This window comes from Danio rerio, chromosome 3 (genome assembly GCF_049306965.1).
Source record: "Danio rerio strain Tuebingen ecotype United States chromosome 3, GRCz12tu, whole genome shotgun sequence".
NCBI classification, from domain to species: Eukaryota; Metazoa; Chordata; class Actinopteri; order Cypriniformes; family Danionidae; genus Danio; species Danio rerio.
In genome coordinates this window covers 49,807,173-49,832,077 of record NC_133178.1, presented here as the reverse complement: position 1 = coordinate 49,832,077, position 24,905 = coordinate 49,807,173, and the positions used below count along the sequence as shown (strand labels likewise).

The 24,905-nt window shown below is 35.4% G+C and overlaps 1 protein-coding gene and 1 long non-coding RNA gene across 22 annotated transcripts in view; both read left to right on the top strand.

The window, feature by feature from the left end:
• The window catches only part of arhgap44a (Rho GTPase activating protein 44a), a 157,016-nt gene that overhangs the window by 43,268 nt on the left and 88,843 nt on the right, over positions 1-24,905 (top strand). The gene's annotated exons all lie outside the window — the stretch shown is intronic.
• Positions 696-3,502, top strand: LOC141381276 (uncharacterized). The gene is made up of 6 exons (XR_012401208.1): positions 696-742; positions 1,062-1,174; positions 2,130-2,256; positions 2,433-2,518; positions 2,821-2,863; positions 2,960-3,502. It is a non-coding gene; the product is annotated as an uncharacterized lncRNA (long non-coding RNA).

Genomic DNA, 24,905 nt, shown 5'->3' with positions numbered 1-24,905 from the left:
GTAAATACTTTTGGATACCTTGGATTTTACTACAGTCGTCGGCGGTGTAATGTGACAAACCTTATGTGTAAAATCTACTGTAGTTGAGTAATTTGTTTAAATTACTGTTGTTGTATTACTACATGAGAGATTTGGTCAGTTGTGAAGTATAAGGCATAGAACTCTAATCAGTAGTTTATAACCATTCATTTATTCGAAAGAACAAGATTTGTTAACTGGCCACACAGTAGCGCAGTAGGTAGTGCTGTCGCCTCACAGCAAGAAGGTCGCTGGTTTGAGCCCCGGCTGGGTCAGTTGGCGTTTCTATATGGAGTTTGCATGTTCTCCCTGCGTTCGCGAGGGTTTCCTCCGGGTGCTCCGGTTTCCTCCGGGTGCTCCGGTTTCCCACAGTCCAAAGACATGAAGTTAATTGCATAGGCTAAATTCATCAAACCGAAAAGAAAATGAATGAATGAATGAAAATTTGTTAACTTAATAAGACTTTGTAACTATACACAGCAAATTCATCTGAGTTAAATTCTCGGTGTTGAAGCATTTCAGAGTAAAGTGTTGACGTTAAAGAGTTAGATTTTGATAAATGAATATAATAAGAGTTAGAATTTATTTTATTCAGTGCGAAATCAAGGAGTTATCTTTTCTACACTTGGTGGTGTTATTTCCAACATCCGGGAATTCATGCAGCCCCAGTCACTGAAGAATTTTCCAGACGCCATTTTCCATCTGAGGTTTAGAACAGCAACTGGTGAGTCAAACTACCTAAATGTTGGTATTTTACTGACTTTCTCTAAGGAAATAGAGTTGTAAACATATTGTTAAGTTAATAACTTTAGAATGGAGTAACAATTTTAATCGTCTGCGGTTCATTCATGGTCATTTGTGTATCTAGCTTAACTGCATTACTATTCACTTCTTTTCAAGAATGTTTTATATATGCTCACGCATACATAGTGCATAAAAACATCAAATGTACATGTTCAACACATTTCTGTCACGCTTAATGCCATTTTGTGCGTTGTTACCCATCTGTAAAATAAAATCGACACTTCTCCTTTAATTCGAAGCAAACTAGCGAGGGAATCACCGGAGCAGCCTAACCTTAGCCTACTCTGCCCGGATGCTAACGGCAACACAGGACGGTTTCCATAAGCTCTGGAGAGTTTCTAAAACATATCTGGTGAGTAAATGAACATATGCTTACTTGTAAAAGGCTTCCTGACTAAAACATATGATTGTTTGTTATTCGTGTACGTTAATTTGGTTGTTTTAAACACCGCGGCCCTTTTAAACTGGTTTATTCGTGGCCGTCCATATACCGTTAGTTGATAGACTCGCGTGATAACGTACGCTTGGATTATATTAAGCGTTGACAACCATTAAAGTCGGAATGTTAACATTAATGTCTTTAAATGACCGCGTTTGCACTTTCTCAGACTTTTAAGGTTACAGAAGTCTCCCGGAAGTTGTGGGACTAACATTAACGTTATCCCGCAAATGCACAAGGACTCCCAGATGCCCAAGTAGATGCCCGCAAATGAATGATAATCTCCCGGAAATCGCGCGTCTCCCGCCCGGTCATTAAACACTTTGCACACCCCTCTCCACCGCATCCCTCCCAGCTCTTCAGGTACGTCGCGCGCAAGTCACCCCCACCGCTCTTTAGGTACGTCGCGCACAACTCATCCCATTGTTCTTTAGGTACTCATTTCTCCCGCTACCTCCCGCAAATCAACTCTGTATCCCCCGAAATTTCCCAACTCGGGATGTCTGACGTTAGTAAGTTAGGCTATTTCTGTAGTCAGGAACATCTTAGTCAAGCTTTTTCTCCCGCATGATATTGTGCTTAAAACTATAGGCTAAACTTAGCATGTACACAACATTTCCTTTTTATTAAAGACAATTTAGTGCGTTGTAAACAGCCACCTGTCTGTAAAATTAATCAACTGATTCATATTTGAGCAGCCTAATGATGATACAGGTTTGATTTGTAGATTTATTATCAATAGTCAACATCTGAATCAAAAGATATCTGAAAAAGTGTGCGGCATACTTTGTGATGTTCATCTCTCTTTTTTTATCTGAAGCTTATGCATATGTGTTAGATACTAATTTTTTGTTGTTTTTTTTAACAGCCACAGTTCTCTATACAATAACACAAGACCCTGTGACGGTGGCTGATTAGAGACGGATGGTGTATTTCCAGAGTTGGTGAAATGACCAAGCACACCTTCTTGGTCATATGTGGTGATAATAATGAAGGTATGTTTGATAAAGTTCTGTATTTGTTTCACATTAAGCTAAGAGGGTATTAGAGCATTAGAGAATAACAAATGACATGAAGGTGATAAGTTTTGTATTGTGGGTGAACTGTTACTTAAATAATGTTTTGCTCTTTACTTTGCACTTTTCCTCTTCTGCTTATCCTAATATTTTAGGTTAAATTTGGACCTGAAACATCTGCTAGACTCCAGTAAAGGTGGCCTCAATACTGGACCTGAAAGGGCCTAACAAGTTGAATCTGGTAAAGAAACATGCACGCACACACACACACACACACGCTTACAGAAAACTGTTGTTTATGAAGTTTATGAATATTTTTTACACTGTGGCCAATATTTTGGGGACGTCAGCATCACTAAATGATATAAAAGATTTTAAGCTCCTCTAAATTTTGCTCCAAGTGTTGTGTTAAATTCAGGATTCTGGACAGACAGCTGCCTGTTTTTCCAGTTCTAGTCATAGTGGTTAACCTAATTGTTTTTGGAGATCCAACAGTGATATATGTGTTTTTTCTACTTTTCCATATCCTGTCACATCAACCAGCTGGGAGAGTCAAGTTGTGGATCATCATGAAGATTTTCAAAAGGTGAGTTTAGATTTCTTGAATGTTTTATTTACTTTAATGTTCTTTTAAATATATCATAGAATTTGATTGCAATTTGTTTTCAAACATTTTTCTTAGTCATGCTGGAGTCTTGAAGAATTCTTAGATGAGCATCACCCTATATCCGTGCATCAGGAACCACCAGACGAGCGATCAGTAGCTACTACATCGTCATGGATTAAAAGGTCATCCTGTGGCTGGGAAGCACATCATTCACAGGACATGCTTGATGAGATTTCCTAGCTCCAGTTTGTTTTCACACAAGTTTACAGCATTTATACCTTCATTTAAACTGCTCTGTTTAATATGGAGGACCAAGGAAACACCAGAAGTGAAATATTTGCAAGCCAAGTTGTTTAAAATGTAATTTCAGAAGATAACTATGAGTTCAGAAGTAAACTATGAGTGACGCTATATTGAACTTTCAAATTGCTCTGATAACACATCAAGTTTGGACCAAAGGACTGAAACAGCCTTTTTGAGCACTGGTCATACATATTTTGTTGATACTGTCTGTACTAATAAAACATTTAAAGCATATTTGACATTGTTGCATTTTAAAAACTGAATGAATTGTTGAAGTGGTGAATGTTTTCAAATAAAATGTTTTTTCTTTTGTAATTTACAGTCTATTTGACCTTTTTACCATATTTACACTCAAGAGAGTTGAATAAAATAACAATATATTACACCAGGCGGTGTTAAATATAGTTAAATTTTTTAACTCTGCCCAGAGTTAAAATTAACCCTTACTTCGGTGTCAATGTGCCAACCCTTTTGAAAGTGTTGATTTAACTTTGTTTTGAGTGGACCCCATGAGACACTTTCAAAGTGTTGAAATTAACACCCATAGAGTTGTTTTGGGTCCCCATATTTTGCTGTGTAGTATGAAAACAATTTAACATTGCAAACTGCATATTTACTGTAGAGATAAAAACATGGCCAACTTATTAATACTTATAAATGACGTATAATGTGTTATGAACACACGTCTTGAAAAATGAAATGCATCACTAGTAAATATTAATATTTTTCTGCAACAAATTTCTGCAAAATTGTTGCAAACAATTTGTGTTCAATTTAAACAAATTAAATTTAGTAATGTTCAACTTTGTTTAAATTCAGCCCCCCCAAAAAATGTTTTAACCACTTAACTTAAAAAAGTCAATCCAATTAATCATCTTTGTATAATTTTTTCAGTGTATTATAAACACAACTATAACTGTCATTATAATACAGTATACACTGTAAAAAAATCCATAAGTTAGCCGTTTTCCGTATTTTTTTATTCATTTTCTCTGTTTATTTATGCTTTTGAATTGCATTATGGAATCTTGATCATTCTTCCAACAACTTTTAAAATGATTCAAAGTGATTTATATGCCTATTTGGTAACACTTTAGAATCACCATCTATTATACCTAGTTATTAGATCATTACTAAACTGTTAGTTAATGGGTTAAAAATGATTTGTTAAATAATAGTTAATAGTTTGTTAATTATTTATAACTATTCATTATAACTAGTTAATATCCCATTAATAAACCATTAGTTAATGAATTATAAATGACTTGTTAAATAAAAGTTTAGTTTGTTAATTATTTATAACTGTGCCTTATAGATAGCCAATAGATAACTTACAAGCTGTTAGTTAACAAGTTATAAATGATATGTTAACTGTATTTTAATGATTTATAACTATACCTGATAAATTAGTATAATATATCATAAACAAACTGTTAGTAAATTAAAGACTTGTTTATACAAGTTAGTGGGAGATAACTTATAACTTTATAATTTTTAACTATAATTTGTACTTAACATACATAAGCTAATAACTAACACTTATTTAATAAATTAACTCACACTTTACAGATTAGTTGTTCATATTTTGTTAACCATTTACTAATACCAGTGAAAATTTGTTAAACAGCAAATGAAGTTCAAGCTACAGAAATTTGATGTAATGTTTAAAACATAAAATGTTTGTACCTTAACCTTGTTCCACTCTTTTCTTTGTGCTGTATTTTACCAAAGAAACTCCACAGATGAAATGTTGAACATGGTGTTTAATGTGTAGAAACACACACTGAGCTATCGCATGGCAGAACAGCAGTATACAATAGAATACATACCCATGAGGTTTGGGCACTTTTTGTACTGAACATGAAAACAATTTTTTTTTTTAATTTCTTTTATTAAAGAAGTTCTACAAAGTATCACTGGTATTAGTAAATGGTTAAACTATAAACAACTGATCTGTAAAGTGTGAGTTAATATATTAGTTAAGTGTTAGTTATTAGCTTATATACAAAGTAAGTTATTGGGACGTTATTCTAAACTTGAAACTATTCCTCATTTACTAAGTTAATAAATGAATAATAATTGCAACTTTAGAATAATGTCCCAATAAACTATATAAACTATTAACTTATACTTAAAAAGCCTTTAGTAAGTAATTTACTAACAGCTTGTTCAGGATCTATTACTAATTTATATTGTATACTTAAATCATTTAAATACAGTTAACAAGCCATTTATAACCTATTAACTAACAGCTTTTAAGGTATTGGTGTCGGCTATCTATAAGGCACGGTTATAAATAATTAACAAACTATAAACTTTTATTTAACAAGTCATTTATAACCCATTAACTAACCGTTTATTAATGGACTATTATAACGGATAGTTATAAATAATTGACAAACTATTAACTTTTATTTAACAAGTTGTTTTTAACCCATTAACTAACAGTTTAGTAATGATCTATTAACTAGTTATAACAGATAGTTATTCTACTGTGTAAACATTTCTAATAGTTTACAGTGATATATTGTCAATTATTACACTAAAAAAACCTTGTAATACACTTCCAATATATATGTTTTGTTATTTTACAGATTTTTCCCCCTATATATTTTGTTTATTATAATAATAATATTATATTATTTCAAACTACTGAAATGGCAATAAAAGTCACTTTGTAAACTATGTAAACTGTAGAGTTGACTTTTCAGCATAAAAAATTAAACAGAACAGAAATTAACATCCCATAATGCAATTCACAACCGTCAATAAACAGAAAACACAAAATACAGAAACTGTTATTTACCTATTTTTTACAGTGTAAGGTTTGATGTGACTTTATAGAATTGTTATGATTGATTATGAATAATTATAAACAGAGATATAATTCTATGAGCTTCATAGAAAGTGTTACCTTTTATTCCTGCTTAAAATGGACCTGTAATTTTTTACCTTTATTTCAATATATTGATGCAGATGTCTGGCTTTGATCTTCTTTCTGGAAAGCATCTAATATTGCTTCCAGCATTGCCTGAGTGGCACAGGGCTGCGGGAGATGCTCGAGTGTCCTCTTAAGCACATGCTCCTGTCATCTCGCTCGCTCTTTTAGGCTCGACTTCTTTTCCAAGCAGACATGGAGGCAGGGGAATGAACCTGCCGGGCTAGCAAACCAGTCTCTGAGGCAGATCTGGTACTTTAGATGAGTGCCACTACATTTTTAGTGACTAGATGCTGGACTCGATCATTATTTATTGCAGTTGTGGCTAGAAGGGATACAGCAGTGGTTAGAAATTAACATAAACTACACTATCGGTCAAAAGTTTGTGGTCAGTAGGATTTTTAAATGTTTAAAAATAAGATTTTCATGCTCACCAAGACTACATTTATTTAATATAAAATACAGTAGAAATTGTAAAGTTGTAAAATGTTATTGCACTTTAAAATAACTGTTCAAAGGTAGTTTATTATTTAATTTAATAATTTAAGCCAGTGGTTTTAATGATGAATTTTCAGCCTCATTACTCCTGTCTTTAGAGCCACGTGATCCTTCAGAAATCACTCTAACATTAATTATTATTGTTATTATTATTATTATTATTATTATTAGTAGTAGTAGTAGTAGTGTCATTATTATAAAAAACATTATTATTAATAATAGTAATAAAAATTATTATTATTATTAGGTAAATTTTATTAAAATGAATCATTTCATTTGAAACTACAGACAATAAGTAATAAATAAATATTTAATAAATAAGTATTTTCTCAATTTTACTTTTTTACATTTAATAAATGCCGCCTTGATGAACAGAATAATGTTTATTTACATTTTTTTATAAAAAACTTATCCTGAACAGTGCATTTATAGTATTTATTAAATTCCCCAATAACTGTATTTTATTAATGTTTTAACACAACCACATTAATGTAAAAACAGTAATTATACTGAATATCATTCATTTTATTGAGATTATTAACAATCAAAAGTACATATGCAGTTGAAGTCAGAATTATTAGCCCCCCTTTGATTTTTATTATTTTTTTTTAATATTTCCCAAATGATGTTTACCAGAGCAAGGAAATTTTCACAGTATGTCTGATGGTATTTTTTTCTTCTGAAGAAAGTCTTATTTGTTTTATTTCAGATAGAATAAAAGGAGTTTTATAGTTAAATAAAAAAATTTAAGGTCAATATTATTAGCCCCTTTAAGCTATATTTTGTTTCGATAGTCTAAAGAACAAACCACTGATATACAATAACTTGCCTAATTACGCTACCTATTTAACCTAACTAACCTAGTTAAGCCTTTAAATGTCATACAGCTTTATAGAAGTGTCATTATAGAAATATATTGTCAAATATGATTTACTGTCATTATGACAAAGATAAAATAAATCAGTATTTATAAATGAGACTTACTTTATTAAAACTATTATGTTTAGAAATGTGTTGAAAAAGTCTTCTCTTCGTTAAACAGAAATTGGGGAAAAATAAACAGGGAGGCTAATAATCGATGGGGGCTAAAAATTCTGACTTCAACTGTTCCTCATAGTTATAACATTCTTTTAACCTCATTTCTATTGGGTTTTAACAATACAGTCATTTTAATAACGATAACATTGGATGACATTAAGTACAGTAATAATTACAGAAATGAAGAATTTTAAATAAAAGTAAAAACATAACATAAATAGGCAAAAAAATCAAATAAAAAAATATGTGTGTTCAAAGTCCTTAAAAATTTCACAGTTTTTATGCTTTTTTTACCATAAACATTTTTTAATATAGCAATTATGTAATTTCAGTCACACAAAAATTAAAAAATCTGCAAATTAGGTAATGACGAAGACAATTTCTGTTTGTGAATATAATATTCACTCATCAAAATAAATAAATTGTCTATAAATTATAAAGTTGAAGTTAGAATTATTAGCTCCCCTTTTATTTATTCTTTTTTTATTTTTAGTTTTTTTTCTAAGTGATGTTTTACAGATAAGGAAACTTTTTTTATTTAAAAAAATAACTTTTTATTTTTTATAATATTGTTTATACTTTTCTTTTCTTTATATTTTTTTTCTTCTGGAGAAACTCCTATGTTTTATTTTGACTAAAATAAAACCAGCTTTAATTTTTTGAAAAACATTTTAGGGCCAAAATTATTAGCCCCTTTAAGCTATATATTTTTGATAGTCTACAGAACATGCCATCATTATACAATAACTTTCCTAATTACCCTAACCTGCCTAGTTAACCTAATTAATCTAGTTAAGCCTTTAAGCTGTATTGAAGTGTCTTGAAAAATATCTAGGAAAATATTATTTACTGTCATTATGGCAAAGATAAAATAAATCAGTTATTAGAAATGAGTTATTAATACTATTATTACGGGGGTGGGGGGGGGGGGGGCGAATAATTCAGGGGGGCTAATAATTCAGACTTCAACTTTGCGTTGTTTGTCAAAAGTAACAAATTATATCACGCTTGGAAAAATCAGTGTTAAACTTACATTTTGATGTATGAATAAATAAACAAAAAAATCAGAGCAAAACACTTTAATGTTGGCATTTATCAAAAAAAAAAAAAAAAACAATCGATTCAATACTTTAGCTAAAAAAAGACACAATTTGAATTAGGATTACCAAATGTAAAGGTACAGAAATCTACTTTAAAGATTTAAATTGTACTTTTGTATGGTACCAATGTGCATCTGTAAGGTGCGAAAATGTACTTTCTGAAAAGGTTCCACCCCAGCAATAAGTTTTAAAGGCTTTTCGGCTTAGTCCCTTTATTAATCTGGGGTCACCAAAGTGGAATGAACCGCCAACTTATCCAGCACATTTTTACGTAGCTGATGCCCTTTCAGCTGCAACCCATCCCTGGGAAATATAGAGCGTGTATAGAATTAAAATAAAACGAGTCTCAAAGAAATGTAAAATAATAACATTTCACAGCATTGCGTAGTTGAGTAGTTTCTAAATTTATCTAAGTAATTTTCTAATTTCTAAATTTAAATGGCCGTCCATGCTGAAACAGATCTTTCTCTAGTGTGTGTTCAGCCTTACTCTGCCTCACTGCCAAGGGCTGTTTGCACACATGCGGTCTGACAGACACACAGCTGCTCCGCTCTCTGCATCATGTTGAGTGTGGATCTCTGCGGAGGATTTATCAGCGCTGAAAATAAAAAGGCCGCTGATCGCCTGTAAACATCCAAATTGGTTGTAGCTCTGTGTACACACCTGTTCATTTCTTCTTTCTTTTTGCCATTCTGGTCCTCTGCCAGGCACATAAAATCACCTCTTCTTTGCTCACATTGCTGTCTTTTCAAATTACTTTCTTCTTTTCTCTAAGTGGATGTAGAGCGTTCTTAAGAAAGAGGTGGTCTAGTTCTTTGGGCCTTGCCCCAGATAACTGTCCTCATATCCCACTATATGAGACTTGGCTTGGATAGAAAAATTCAGGCATAAACACACAAATGTAACCTTTCTCTTTTGCCTAAATGTATTGTTAGCGAATGTCCTTTTGGTGCTCTTTAAAAGGAGGCCTAAAGCTTTTTTAAAAAAAAACTCTCTGTGAATTTGGTCCTTTTTGTTATTATGGATTTTTCATCAATCCAGAATTAGTCACAGGAGCTATTATATGTAATTGAGCTACCATTTATATTAGGAAAATCAGCCTTAAAGGAATATTTTACCCAACATGAAAATGTATTTACTATTTACTCACCTCCCAGTGTTTCCCAAACCACTGTTGTCTGAAGAAATTAAACAGAATATATTTTTTGCTGCTTGTTCAAACTAATTCTTTAAAATAAGCTGAATTAACACAGTTCTTGAGGGACAACTTAATTGTTTTATGTTTAATCCTCTTACATTTATATTGATTTGTGTTAGGACAGCATGAGGGAATTGTATGGGACCCAGCATTTATTACAGTGAATGTGATGGTATCCATTAACTTCCAATGGTCCAGTGGTTACAGAGAATTTTTTTATTTTATTTTTTTTAAATACGGTATTTTTGTGTATTCTCACAGCAAAACACAGGAATTGAAACAAATATTATATTAGATTAAAAGAATCGTAAAATCCATCATAAAATATAATTTTGGGCTAAAAATAAATAGATTCCGACATTAACACGCATAATCGCGTTCATCTAATTTGCTCACAGGGCACCTATGGTCAAAAATCTACTTTTCAAGCTGTTTGGACAGACGTGTGTAAGTATAGTGTATAGTCTCATATTAGGGTGATATATACACACCCAGTTCAGTTTTTTTAATTAATTTAACAACATTAAAACGGTGGACCAATTGGAGCGGTTTTTAGATCAACCGCAACTTGAAGTAGGAGTGCGGTCCCCCTGCCCACAAATATTTACTGACTGGCACGCATCACCATATCCTCAGTTTGTTGTTTCATGTCCGCCATTTTCAGCGTGTGAGTCAAAGCGATGTCACTAAAGGAACACCCTTGCTCTATTTTTAGATGCAAGGCTCATTGGGCTCAACACAAGATCAACATTCACCACATGATTGCTCTCATCAGAATCATTTGTAACTTAACTTGTTTTTAGGTAGATTAGCAAACTAGTGTACTTTTCAATGCATCTACCTTAAACTTAAGCTGTTTGCATTTCTTGCAATCACAGAAGCTCCCTGTGAGTGTGATCTTCACTAGGTGCAGCTGGAAAGTCCAAGCGCATTGCCTCACGAGAGTGTCGCTCCATTAGAAATAAAATAACACACTTGCCTGCAGGTCGCACACCAGAAGCGTCGCTTGGTGACAAGCAGCAGCGCCACACAGCGCCATACATTTCAGAATTCTAAACATAGGTTTCTATCAGGGTACACACAACATCGCTTCAAGTCGCCAGCTGTTCGCGGCGCCCAGCCACGATTCGGGAAACTTCATATTTCTGCTGCTCCACAGAGCTCCATCTGAATAGTTTCATTTTAAATAACAAGCAAATGTGCGTGTCTCATGTCCTGTGTCGTGGCTCAGAGCAGCACATCCGGTGCCTCAGTCAAAGTTAATTCAGTGTGCGTGGTTATTAGTCTCGGTGTACACGCTTGGAACTTTAAACTAGCACACAGTTGGCTGCAAAACCATACAAAGACACAAATGATTGTGTACGGCTGAATGCTGGTCCTCTCACTCATGTTGCTTCTCTCTGTCTGCCTGTCTGTTGCCAAACACAGAGCCGGGGAGTTCTTGGCTCCGCCCCCTTGTTACTTTGGGCGTGAATTTGAAACAAATTTTCATGTAAAGCAACACACCCCTAAAACAGCATCCTGTGGTCATGTCCCCAACCTAACACATTATAATAAAAAAAAATCTGAACTGTGTTTTGAACTGAACCTAAACTGGCACACTCAGAAGAACCATAATATTAATATTAAATCATAAAAAGGGGTAAACTATATATGCCATTTAAACTAAGCATTCTAAAGTATGGCTATATTTTAAAATCAAGGATTCTGACACACCAACATGCAACAGACGCTTTACAAAAGTTGCGTGTAAGGGGGGAAACATCAAACTTATGAAATTCGAGGGCTCATAGAATTAACTAAAAAGTGAGGAGTGGACTGTCTTTGACAGCTTGTGACATCATCTGGCACTTTCAGTGAGTATGTTTACATAGACACCAATACTCTGATTTTAACATGATTAAGACAATACTGTGATCAAGAGTCTACCACATAAACAGTGTTCATTTTTTGATTATCTTAAAGGACCACAGACACAAACTACAAAGCAAACATTTATAGGCTGGTGACGCAATGACATTGATGGATCTATGTGCTATACACATGTAAGTGAAAATCATGAAGGTTACATTTAAAAAGTAACTCATGTAAACACCTTCGTCATTTTATTGTCTTATTCTGAATAAGGCAGATCATGATGTCCTTGTAAAAGTAGTCACAAGCCCCGAACCCAGAAAAAAAGGTGTTCCCTGATTTTGATAACAGCCTTTCAACAGGTTAGTAGTAGGCTAATGTAATGTTAATAGCATGATGCAAATCTTGCATTCATGCTAACAAACAAATGATCAAAAAACATATTAATGCAATTTAAACATAAAATATGAATTGATGTTTACTGTAAAAATTAGAAAGGTAATGCTGACTCGCAGGGGAGCATCACAATGGAGTGTCAGTCATAACACTTGAAGCATGATCAATTTTATTAGAGTTTTATTTACCAATGCCTGTACATTCTCTCCACATGGTATAAGACTGGTTTCTACATAATAAATACATAAAGACCAAACAAATAAATCAATAAACAATACTCCATAAATAAACAAGGAAAAACTATATATACACAAAATACTTTATAAACACTACAAGAAAACATAACTCACATTGACACGCAGCCACACCACCACATGAGTCCAGAGCAGTGAAAGACTGGAGCATACAGTGACACTGAAGCCACACTATTTAAAGGGACTGATGATTTGGGTAATAGGGTGCAGCTGTGAACCATGTGGTAGGCCTTCAGTACGTGTATCAGAGAGGTTTGTACCAACAGTGGGCAGGGCTTCAGGGATCACGTCAAAGATTTTCTACATTTACTTTAAACTTATTATTAATATACATGCATATTGTTAAATTATAATGATTAAAATATATATATATATATATTTTTTTTTTGTTTAATAATTTTTGGTTAAAAAGTATCGGTTCAGGCACCATTTTGGCACCAGTACCATTTTAAAAGTATCGATTTAGCACCGGTATCATAATAACCCTAAATGATACCCAACCCTTCCAGTAAGTCTAAACCTCATTGGTTGTCACACATCAAGAAAGCATGGTTGAACATTTATGTCCAAATATGGATACTGTAACAGTGTTTCCTAATCAGTGTTAATATGTGAATATAAAGGTAAATGACATCTGTTCAATAAATTAAGTGATCCTATCACGGCATGATTTATATGGACACATTTTTGAATCTCTTTATGAAATTCTGAGTTTTTAACGAGGATAGAAATCACTCTTGATTTGATTAAAATGATCTTGAGTTGTTTTCCCAAAGACAATGCTGTTTTTACCTTGTCTTTTTGAGTAAATGTAAAAGTAAACGATGACAGAATTTTAATTTTAAGCTGAGCTAACCCTTGAACATAACAAATCCGACTCATAAACTATTTAGATGCGCTTCATATTTTACTAAGAGGGTTGCCAAATTCCAATCCTCTTATAGTTCATCTCATATTTAAGCACGTCCTTTCAGTGACCAAGAGAAAACGAGTTTTAGGCCCTATTCTGTACCCTATTCTTGGAAAGCACCAACTGTTGTAGGCCTGAAAAAGAGCTTGGAATAAGATGGAGGAAGAAGTGGAGCCAAGGAACAGATGGCAAAAACAATCCCTCCACCACGGGGCTGTTGGCATCAGATAAGAGCCCTGATACAGCACCATTCTTCCCTGCGCTGATAAAGTAGATTTCTGTCTTTAAATATAAGCAGCAGAATGCCTATTATTTCTGATTGGCATGGCTCTGCCTGGGTCACAATAGCAGGAAGAGGTTTTGCAGACGGAACAGGAAGTGGGAAGGGGAATGAGTGAGTCTAGTGGTTGCTGTCCTTACTGTTCTGAGGTCTGTGTTTGGGGCTGTTTGTGGACTCATTGTTCTTGTGGGCCCCTCAGTGTCAGGCACGGCCCCGCTCACTCAGGAAGAGCCGTGCGCACAGGCTGAGTTTGGGATTCTTGGCTGGGAGCAATGATGCTCATAATAGACCTGAAAGGGAGGGATTTCATTCACTCAGTTTTTCAGGAATTAGAGGGATTTCCGCTAGGGATGGTCATGGATGGGTTTGAATTAGTCTAGAGTACTCCTGAAAGTCCTAAAATCTTATTTGAAATGACATAAGTCTCTTCTTACCTAAAATGGTGTTCATAAATATTGTTCTTTTAATAAAGAAATTCACAACGTAAGCCTTTGATCCAAATGTAGGTTCAAATATCTGCAAAGCTTGTAGTGCTGTTTAATTATACATGGTGGTTAATTGCATAAAAATAAAAGTTTCACCCAGAAATTACAATTTTTTTTTTACTTTTTTTTTTTAGATGAAAAATACGTAAGGAGTATGTAAGAGTATAAAACAAAAATAGCCTTCAAAATTAGAAAACATAAAATTTAAAGGGTCATTATGTCACAATCACCAGCGATCTAATCCATGTAGATAGCTGGTAAACAGACAGATTGCTAATGGACTACAAATCTTCCATTGCATGGACAGATTTGTGGTCCGTGTCGGCAGCTAGCTTTCTGCAACTCTCACATGGTCGTCCACTGAAGCTAAGCGGGGCTGCGCCTGGTCAGTACCAGGATGGGAGACCACATGGGAAAGCTAGATTGCTGCTGGAAGTGTTGTTTGTGAGGTCTGTGTGGGACCTAATGCCCCAGGATAGTGATGGGGTCTCTATACTGCTCAGTGAGTGATGTCTTTCAGATAAGAGGTTAAACCAAGGTCTTGACTCTCTGTGGTCGTTAAAAATCCTGAATGTCCTTCGAGAAGGTTTCTCCCTGACATCCTGGCCAAATTTGCCCACTGGCCTCTGTCCATCATGGCTGCCCAACCATCCCCATATCATAATTGGCTTGATCACTCTGTCTCCTCTCCACCAATCAGCTGGTGTGTGGTGTGCCGTGTGGCTCAAAATGGCTGCCATCATGTCATCCAGGTGGATGCTTCACACTGGTGGTGGATGAAGAAATTCCCCCTATGTGTGTAAAGCACTTGGAGTGCCCAGAAAAGTGCTATATAAATGTAAGAAGTTATTATTATTATTATTATTATTACTATGGACAAAAAAATCTGTCATGCATCACTCCTGTTCGAACACACACCTGTTCCTGTTCACCTGTGACTACAAATACACTCAGCTCATGTACTGATTACATCACACATATATACGGCTCACTTTGACACTCTCATTGCTAAGTTTTGTTTAACTGTCGGGGAACATTACGTGGCTTTGCCTTGCTTTTTCTGTTGCTGAGCTTTGCCTTGTTTTATTGTTTATTCTGCTTGCCGCCTCTAATGACCATATGCCTGTTTATAACTACGCCTTATGGGTGATCTGCTTATACCCATATGCCCCTGTGTTGACCGTCGCCTGCCTGATCATTAATAAACCTGCGTTTGGATTGACACACTGTTGTCAGCGTCCATCACATGACACATTATGGTTTGATGAAATTATACTAATTAGCCCATGGCATCAGCTAATGACATTTAACAACATTTCAATCAGGCTTTTGTTTCTCTTCTTTGAAAGGCATTTGGCAACACAAATGAGATTGCATAAATTCATTCATTCATTCACTGTCATTCGCTTTTCCGGGGCCAGGTTGCGGGGGCAGCTGTCTCAGGAGAAACCCCAGACTTCCCTTTCCCCAGATACTTTCTCAAGCTCCTCCTGGAGATCCCAAGGCATTCCCAGGCCAGCCTAGAAACAGTTACACCAGTGTGTCCTGTGTCTTCCCCGAGGCCTCTACCTGGTGTAACATGCCTGGAACACCTTCCTAGGTAGTTGTCCAGCAGGCATCAGAAACAGATGCCCGAGCCACCTCAACTGACTTCTCCCGATGTGGAGGAGTAGCGTCTCTACTTTGAGCTCCTCTCAAGTGACAGAGCTCCTCACTCGATCTATAATGGTGAGCCTTGCCACACTGTAAAGGAAACTCGTTTTGGCCGCTTGTATTTGAGATCTTGTCTTTTCGGTCATGACCCAAAGCTAATGACCATAGGTGAAAGTAGGAACATAGATTGACCGGTAAATCAAGAGCTTTGCCTTTTGGCTCAGCTCCTTCTTTATCACAATGGACCGGTACATTACTGCTGCCAATGCACCTATCGACCTGTCAATCTCATGTTCCATCCTTCTCTCACTCGTGAACAAAACCCCAAGATACTCCTTCACCTGGGTTAAGGACTTACCTCCACCCTGGAGATGGCAAACCACCTTTTTCCAGTTGAGCATCATGGCCTCGGACTTGCAAAAATAGATAAGAAATAACCTCTATTTTGCTACTATGTAATATTCTATGAACTCCTTTGAGTTAAATGTCCACTTACAGTTTTAAACCTGGGCCTAGGTGAATTTTAAACAAATCTCTGTTTTTTTGCATCCAAGTGGACACGTAAAGACCTGTGGTGTAAGTCAGGAATTCAAGGTTTGACTGGCTAAAGCCTCATTTATACTTCAAGTGATCGGCGTGACCCAAGGCGCATGCAACACGTGCATTCATACTTTTGCGCACTGTTTCTGATGCTAGTTGGCATTGAGGTGTTTGTTCCTCTGTGTTGAGTTTCCTTGATGTACAAGTGGCTCAAACTCGTCCATTTTAAGGCAGGAATCGGCAGCCATGCAACAACTTTGACTATAGGGTAAACACAAAACAAAATTTCATTTGGAGCTCCTTCACAGGACTCAACACTTGTAAACAGTCGCTCCAACTGACTCGCACGGCTCTTGGTCTCAAGCCGACCAATTACAGAGCTTGCACTGAGCATTGTTGCGACTTGTAGTTATGTTTTTTGAGAGGTGTCCGCCAGCGACTCTGATGGCCACGATGAGGGCTATGCGTCCACGCATAGCCTGCACCGTAGCATACACGTGTGCCTGACACAGAAGTATAAATCAGCCTTAACTTTGATATTTAGTCATGATTGCATTATCCAGCGGAATCTTCCATAAAAGTTTTCATTTATTTATTTATTTCTTTCTGTATATTCTTTGATGTCATCAGCCAATAGTAATAGTTCTAAAGCTCTTACTCTGATCACCCAAATGACTTTTAATCAGGGTTTTATTAGTAAAATCATAGTAACTATGCTTTCATTCATCATTTGTATAACCACAGCTTTACTACATAAATCATGGTTAAACTGTAGTATGTGTAGCCAGGCCATTGTGAATGTTTAGTTACCATTGTTTAACCTCTTATTGCATGTGATCACACCAGTGTAATCAGTCTTGGCTGGTCCTTGTAATGTAAGATAAATTCAAATCTTCTTTCCAACATTGGCTGGCACTGAGTAAGAGAAAATTGTGTGCAGCACTTATCATTAATCACAATATATTAGCTTTTAAATGAGTAATATTTATTTTAGGTTTTAAACTTTTAAATTAGGCTCAATGGTTAGAACTGTCACCTCACAGCAAGAAGGTCGCTGGCTCGAGCCTTGCTGGGGCAGTTGGCATTTCTGTGTGGAGCTAGCATGTTCTCCCAGTGTTCGTGTGGATTTACCTCTGGTACTCTGGTTTCCCCTGGGTTTAACATCCACGTTAAATATCTGAACTTCCCATCACTACTGTGTATCTAATCTCAGAGCAGCCTTGCACACATATTGTACCTAAGGCTGCTATCTTGTAGGCTGTGTATTTGAATTTTAGCATGGGTATGGTAGTGATAGATGATAGTGTTCATGTATCCTCTAAATACAGGTTTCTAAAAATGTATTGCTGATTTTTTATTATACAATATTCATTCTATTGGTTTTTAATCTTGCACCTAAAATAACCTTATTTAGAAAAGAAAATTAACTAATACTGAAACTAATAAAAGCTTAACTAAAACTAAGTCATTTAAAAATAAAGAAACTAATAAAAACTAGAAATCTCCCTCCAAAAACTAATTGAAACTAACTGAATTTGAAAACAAAGTCAAAACAAAATAGAAACTAAAATTATTATAACCTTGGTTTAGACTAGTAGAACATTTATTCTATTCTTCTCACAGTTTAGCAGCCACTTAATTTCACGTATTTTGAGAGAAGCTGATGAATTAACATGGTATAAATCAAGCACCAAGAATTATTCTACAATTCTTTTTAAATCTGTATATCTATGGATCTATCCATATATTCTATGTATTTATAATGGATATATCCATTATTATTTTGTTTAAACAATAAAATGTTCTTAAACCTATTTGAAAATCTAAATATTATATATTTCACAATATATTTACGATCTTCATCAATATTTAAAAAAAATGGAAAAAGGAAGCAAACAAATAGACATTTGCGTACATACTTGGGGTTGCATTGTGTAAACTTAACACATTTCCATGGAAAATTTAAAGAAATACATTCTAAATAATGGTAGCATTTAAAAAACACAAGTATTTAAAACGTATGTGTGAAAGAGTTAACTGCAATAACCATTTTTATTTTTAATTATTTTATCATGGTTTATTTTCAAAAGAGTTCCATGAAATTGACAGGTCACCTTGTCTAATTGTTTCAAGAATTTGCCACTTGTTTTCTAAAGAACACAAACACATAGCTAAACTGAGGCAGAAAGGATCTGAAAGCTAAACACTTTCAGCTAAATTAATATATTTAGGGATAAAACATAATTACAAGAAAGATCTCTGCATGGTGTTCGCAAACTAATTGCAGCCTTTAAGCGTTGTCCTATAGCTGTTGGTGGTGTTGAGGGCTAAGTCGGTATCCTCTGTCCCCGGTCAGTGCCTCAGCTCTGGCTCTCACTGAGCACTGGGTCATTCACATGCATCATCTGTTCCCCTCTGACAGGCTGCTTGTTTGTGTTTGTCTTCGCCTTGAGAAATTTGCAATGTAGGAGAGTGCTGCAGCTTGAAGCATCTGTTGTAGGCAGCCTGGATTTCAGATTTTTTTTTAATCAATAGAGCTGAAACAGGAAGATGCTGCTGCTTAAAACCTGGAGGGAGACTTCGATTCCAGCAACAAAAAAAAAAAGAAAAAAAGAAAAAAAAAGAAAAAAAAAGAAAAACGTTTTATTGAAACACTGGTGGGAAGTGTGGATTGTGTTCCACCAGTGACCATTTACAGCCATATTGCACTGCTACAAATGTTATATTGGGTTTATACAACGGTTCGACAGCATAATCATGTATGTAACAAAAGAAAATCAAACAGAGTTTTAAAAATCCTTTTGTATGAGGAACTACTTTCTTCTACTATTCATTCATATCTGCAGCTGACTGTCAGAACAGCAGAAACCATTGCTTAAAAACACAACTCTTTAAAGCTAACAAAGAATGAATCTCTAGCATAATGTCCAAAGTGGTCACAAAAACGGCTATTTTGCGGACATTTTTGGATTTAAGGCTGAATGGCATGAAATGGTATAAATACAGCACTACAGCATACAAAAGAGAGTAAAGCTCCTCTAAGGGCTTATTATGCCATTTCTGTCGCCATCTTGCGGCAGAACATCAACCCTTTTTGCTTTGCTCAGTATGACAGGCTGATGTCTACAGACGCGCTTAATAAACAAGGACTAAAATTGTTACAATGTTGCACTTTGTACTTGGCGCGGTTCGCTTTCACACGGCAAAGTTTCTAAACGGACTAAAAGAGGTAAAACAAGTCATGTGCGAGTAAATTCTCCTCACATTGGTTAGAGTTTCAAAGTTTATTTTGGAAAGTCCCGCTCAACTGTCAAGCGTCGTTATTTTAATTTTAATTTATTTATATACACATGTATATATACATATCTTTTTGTTTCTGTTGAACATCAGCGAAGAAATTTTGAAAAATTTTGGAAACAAATAGTCATTGACATTCATATATAAAATAAATTATTATGGAAGTCTATGGGTACTAGTTTTAAACACTTTTTTTCTGATAATATTTTTTTTTTTGTCCTCAACAAAATTATTATTTCTTGTATACCTTTGAGGAACATTTAAATATATTATATTTGATGTCATCAACTTTATAAGAAAGTTCATAAATTTACTGAAAAAAAGACAAAAAAACATGAATTAATAATAAATAGCATCATCATATTTAATACATTTTTAAAAATTGAGATTGGAAATAGGAACTTAATTTTTACTTAAGTCTCAAGTAAAATCATTAACAATGTTTGTTGAGGTAATGTTCTGAGAATGTTACTTAACACTGATTTTGGTTTTAAATGCATTACAGAAATGTCCAAGAAACCTTTTTTTCAGTAAATGTGGGCATCTAAAGAAAAAAAAAGAAAGGAATGTGGGGTTTGAGAGTCACTGGGATTGTTTTTTGGGGGTCGCGGGCTGAAAAAGTTTGAAAACCCAAGTAAATTTTAGAATCTATAAAACTGTCTATTTTTTTTTCTCACAGACTCAGTTACATCATAGACTTTAATGAGAAATGTGATGAGCAATTATGAAAACACACACTTTTTTTTTTCTTTTGAATACTTTACGCGCTTATGAATCACATGCAATACGACTATAGGGACATTTGTATGAAACGCCAATCGAGTCTGTTTCCAAGTCTTCAAAGTGAACAGACAGACTGATGAGTCACTGACAGAAGGAAAAGCAGAATACTGATAATGATGAGGGTGATAATGTTTTGGGTGTTCTTTTCATTCAATTATTAATTGCTTAAATAATTAGCATTTCAAGTTTTTAAAAGCCAAGCATGAAATCAAATATTAGAAGCCAGAAACACTAACTAATTAGTTTAAAGCTTTATAAATCTAACAAAATTTTGAAACTATAAACAAAAAAACAGCACGGTGGCTCAGTGGTTAGCACAGTCGTCTCAAAGTAAGAGGGTTGCTGGTTTGAGTCCCAGCTGGTCCATTTGGCGTTTCTGTGTGAAGTTTGTGTGTCCTCCTAGTGGTAATGTGGGTTTCTTTTGGGTGCCCCAACAGTCCAAAGGATTTATAGGTGAATTGAATAAACTAAATACTCTGTAATGTGTGTGGATGAATGTGAGAGTATACGGGTGTTTCCCAATACTAGGTTGCAAAACCAGCAAAAGTGGCTAGTGGGAGTGACTGTCTAACCTGCCGGCTAAAATCTAGCCACATTTGGCAGGTGTTAATGTCAACCCCTGAATACCATCATAAAAATAATTTTATGTAACAAAAATTCTGATGATATATGACTGATATGAAATATTTTAGCATCAAATTTCAAATTGGTTTAATGCAATGCTGGGTTTTTCACAATTATAGACTGAAAATAAAGAAAACATGCCAAAAACAACATTGTATTGATTTATTAATTAATTCAAATATAAATAAAATTCATATGAATTTTTTTACTGAATTAAATAGTACTTCTGTTATTGGAATCATTAGGAAAAATTGTAATGACTAAAAAAATACTTTAATAATATTATATAAACAAATGTAAATGTCCCTGAATTTCTTGTATATGCAGTTTTATGCAATCTTGTAGTGTCATACGGCTTGCCTGGAGGTGAACATGCTGACATTTTAACCTTCAAGCTCACTGGAAACGTTTTATAAAGGTCAAAGCAACAGCCCTGCAGGCATCGCTATTTTGCATTTTCAGCTCTATTGAGGTGCAGGAATATCTAAATATCATAAACAATGTCAAAAGGTTGTTCACAGATGCATTTATTCAACTTTCAGGTTGTCTATGTTATTTGAGGAAAGTAAAAGCACAGGTATAATAATTCATTCCTTTAATCGCCTCTATTATGTTGTGTTTAATGTTCCTCATTTTTACTTTTGGAAGCTTACATTTAAAAAGGTCAAAAAATTCATAATATACTCAGCATCATTAGTATATTTTACAGTGTCTAAAATGTTTTTTTTCAAGGATGTGGGGCCTCATGTACAAAGACTTGCGTTGAATTGATACTAAAAGATTGCGTACAAACAAAGCTGTAAATGTGCATATGCAGTAAAAAAAAAAAAATGTATTAAACACTGTGTACATAGAATCCCACACATATTGTCTTTGTACATCTGAATTAACGTGAAACTGAGCGCAACATGGATGAGCGCAAAACCCGTGTCAGTCTCCTTCGCCGTATAAATATGGTAATGACTCCACTTTGGCAAAACTAAATGAGCAATGGTAAAAGCAGGCAAAAAGGAAACCTCACAGAATGTAAATTGGAGGTGCTCCTATTGGAGGTAGACCAGAGAAAATTTGTGTTATTTGCAAGTTTGTTCTCCGGAAATATTAACAAAAGAAAAAAAATTGAGTAGGAGAGTTTAGCTGACGCGGTTAACGCAGTGGGGTCTGAACATCGCACTGTGAGTGAATTAAAAAAGAAATGGTCTGATGTAAAGGTGCAGGTTAAGAGGAGAACAGCAGTGCACAGTCAAAGTGTAGACAAAACAGGAGGGGAACAGTGGATGCTGAACTAACACCCTTTGAGGAGAGAGCTGCCTCAATTGTGGGCGACACTTTACTGTCATGAGTAGTATCCGTGTCTGTGTGAGACACAGATGTATAAGAGGAACACTTTGTTAAGACGGTATAGCAGCATCCCTCCGCTCTTATCAAGGCATTTCACCGGCATTTCAGCTGCCCAATCGCCCACTCTATCTGCGCTCTTGGTCAGTTTGTGGGTGGTTGAGGGGGGTTAACAGCCGCATCTTTAATGGATTAACATGGTCTCCTGATATGCAGTTAAATAATTACGCTTAATAAAATAAAATAGAATTAAAAAAAAAAAAAAAAAACTCAGCTGGAATAATATCTTTAAATACAACATGTGCTGGATAAGTTGGTGGTTCATTCTGCTGTGGCGACCCCTGATTAATAAAGGGTCTAAGCTGAAAAGAAAATGAATGAATGAACATCACTCACCAAGAAGCCATCCATCGCACACCCTGCCACCTTGGAGCCTCCTCGCTGTCTCTCTTTCCAAACCTGGACCCAACTCAGCACAGAGATTTGAGCATGAGAATTGCTCGTGGATATCTGGAACGGCTAATGAGCCAGTTTTCATTGCGGGCCAGCAAATCACTGTGATCCCTAAAAAATGCTTTCCCTTCGGATAAGACCAATGTCCTCTAATAAGGCTGCCATTGCCGTAGACCAAGTGTTGTATGCATGTTGTACAATGCAATGCAATGCTTTTTTATTTTCTAAATTACTTAAATGGTAAAGAAATATTGTATCAATTAACCTATTTTATCAATTATAAATGAAAAGCAATATTTTTCACGTGTTGGTGTGATACTTTGTAGTCTGCAATTTAAAATAATTGCCTCTAGGAGCTGCCAATGGAAATAAAACAAACACACACAAGAAATACACGTACACCAGACATGAAGTTGACGAGGACCAACGCATTTTCTCACGTTAGTTTCATCGTTAGTAAATCCAAACGTGAGCGTGAAATCTAGCGTATGCAAAGTTTTTGTGCGAACACAGCGTTGATACATGGGGCCCCTGGTCTCTCTAAACCAGGGGTGCCACTGGCCCTATGACAACATGTTTGAAGACCTGGGGTGAGGGGGGTTAGTGTATAGATTTGTGTATCGTGGATGAAAGTGAAGAGTAAGGAGGTTTGTGGGCAAAAGTGAAGAATCATCCTAACTTTCCACCCCCTAGTAGCACCCATGACCTAAACCCTACCTTTCTAACAAACCAAAAACCACCCCGAGGGCGAAAACCATAACTGAAAAGACAAACTAGACTGGACTGGGCTGGGCTGGCAAGACTGGAAAGGAACAGGACATGACTTTCAGTAAGATCAACAACGAACTGGTACAGGGCAATAGACAAGAGAAAACTATAAAGGAGAAATAATTAACTAACAAACAGGTGAGTTATATAAACTAATAATAGGTTAAGCAAACTAAACAAAAGACAGGAGAGCACCAGACAGAAAACACAAGCCATGTGCTCACGAGAAAACGGCTAGTAAAAGCAGCCAATGAGACAACCCATTAACTGTGTGTTCACATGAATCACAACACTTTTTTATGTTGTATTAAATGTTCCTCGTTTTATTTTTGAAGGCTTACATTTATACAATGTCAATAAAAACTCAGCATCATCATTATATTTCACAGTATCTGAAATAATTTGTTTAAGGTTTGGGTCTCTCCAAACCTGCCCTTCCAAGAGTTTACTCTTGTTTGATTGGTCAGATGATGATTTAGTCTGTTGTGTTTGGTCAGCTTATTGGATACGGAACAGCAGTTATTAAATTCAGCTCTTCCAGAGCATTTGCAAACACATTAATATGAACTCTCTTTATGTTTACATACATACAGTAGTGGATGGAGGTAAAGTGACAGTGATGTTGTTGGTCTTTTGTTGAGGTGGAGTTTAACCTTATTATACTGTAAAACCTGTCATTTTTGGCAGATTGCCTTTCATACAAGTTGTTTTTAGACTAATAAGAGAAATTAGTGCACTGAAATACACAAGGTGTCTTTCTAGTATAATAACCTACTGTTCATTAAAGAGATCAAGCTACTTTTGGTTTCTCACTTTATGACCCCTTTAAACATAACAATGATTCAATTTCCTAACCTTTTTTTCTCACAAAGGTGCTTCTAAAATGCTTTTTAACACTGGTGTAGATAGAAAATGCTCCCCCAATGCATCACAAGCCTCTGATTCAGTCTAACACGTCTCTGTCATGGTGGATGTGCGGGTGTCTATTTTCATTCGCCGGCATTTGCTGCCATGGCAACCTGCTCTTCTGTATGTATGTGAGCGCCATATGGGTCACGCTGCTTATCTGAGGCTCAGCAGAAAGAGGACCTACTCTGGGTTCACACTCGCTGTGGTTTCATTATGAATTTCTAATGGCCAGAGTTCAATAGGTTGCATTCATTGGGGATCATGGAAGTTGTTTGTATTGATTTCCAGAGCTCATGAATGTGCCTGACCTGGTGGGGGTGACATTCAACCTCCTCGCATTTCTGAAGTTCATCTTTCCAGCTTGACTTGCTTGGATATGTAGACTCTCTGGCATACATTTCG